This window comes from Callorhinus ursinus, unplaced genomic scaffold, assembly GCF_003265705.2.
Source record: "Callorhinus ursinus isolate GAN/ISIS: 27379988/994484 unplaced genomic scaffold, GSC_fseal_2.0 scaffold10776, whole genome shotgun sequence".
NCBI lineage: Eukaryota > Metazoa > Chordata > Mammalia > Carnivora > Otariidae > Callorhinus > Callorhinus ursinus.
The window spans coordinates 1-1,417 of record NW_027407826.1 but is presented as its reverse complement, the minus strand read 5'-3'; the positions used below and the strand labels follow the sequence as shown (position 1 = coordinate 1,417).

The window sequence follows — 1,417 nt, the reverse complement described above, 5'->3', positions numbered from 1 at the left end:
CTGGTCATCTGATCGACAAATGTGGTGGGATCGACAAAAGGACTATCGAAGAATTTGAGAAGGAGGCTGCTGAGATGGGAAAGGGCTCCTTCAAGTATGCCTGGGTCTTGGATAAACTGAAAGCTGAACGTGAACGTGGTATCACCATTGATATCTCCCTGCGGAAATTCGAGACCAGCAAGTATTACGTGACCATCATTGATGCCCCAGGACACAGAGACTTTATCAAAAACATGATTACAGGCACATTGCAGGCTGACTGTACTGTCCTGATTGTTGCTGCTGGTGTTGGTGAATTTGAAGCCGGTATCTCCAAGAATGGGCAGACCCGTGAGCATGCCCTTCTGGCTTACACACTGGGTGTAAAACAACTAATTGTTGGTGTTAACAAGATGGATTCCACTGAGCCACCCTACAGCCAGAAGAGATACGAGGAAATCGTTAAGGAAGTCAGCACCTACATTAAGAAAATTGGCTACAACCCCGACACAGTAGCATTTGTGCCAATTTCTGGTTGGAACGGTGACAACATGCTGGAGCCAAGTGCTAACATGCCTTGGTTCAAGGGATGGAAAGTAACCCATAAAGATGGGAATGCCAGTGGAACCACACTGCTTGAAGCTCTGGATTGCATCCTGCCACCAACTCGTCCAACCGACAAGCCCTTGCGTCTGCCTCTCCAGGACGTCTACAAAATTGGTGGTATTGGTACTGTCCCTGTGGGCCGAGTCGAGACTGGTGTTCTTAAACCTGGGATGGTGGTCACCTTTGCTCCAGCCAATGTTACAACTGAAGTAAAGTCTGTTGAAATGCACCATGAAGCTTTGAGTGAGGCTCTTCCTGGGGACAGTGTGGGCTTCAATGTCAAGAACGTATCTGTCAAAGATGTTCGTCGTGGCAATGTGGCTGGTGACAGCAAAAATGACCCGCCAATGGAAGCAGCTGGCTTCACGGCTCAGGTGATTATCCTGAACCATCCAGGCCAAATCAGTGCTGGATATGCACCTGTGCTGGATTGTCACACGGCTCACATTGCTTGCAAGTTTGCTGAGCTGAAGGAGAAAATAGATCGTCGATCTGGAAAAAAGCTGGAAGATGGTCCCAAGTTCTTGAAATCTGGTGATGCTGCCATTGTTGATATGGTTCCTGGCAAGCCTATGTGTGTTGAGAGCTTCTCTGACTAACCTCCTCTGGGCTGTTTTGCTGTTCGTGACACGAGACAGGCGGTTGCTGTGGGTGTCATCAAAGCAGTGGACAAGAAGGCAGCTGGAGCTGGCAAAGTCACCAAGTCTGCCCAGAAAGCTCAGAAGGCTAAATGAATATTATCCCCAATACCTGCCACCCCAGTCTTAATCAGTGGTGGAAGAACAGTCTCAGAACTGTTTGTGTCAATTGGCCATTTAAGTTTAATAGTAAA

At 48.1% G+C, this 1,417-nt stretch overlaps 1 pseudogene; it reads left to right on the top strand.

Annotated features, from left to right (window-relative positions):
• Positions 1–5: 5 nt before the first annotated feature.
• Positions 6–1,334, top strand: LOC141372366 (elongation factor 1-alpha 1 pseudogene; annotated as a pseudogene).
• The last annotated feature ends 83 nt before the right edge of the window (positions 1,335–1,417 follow it).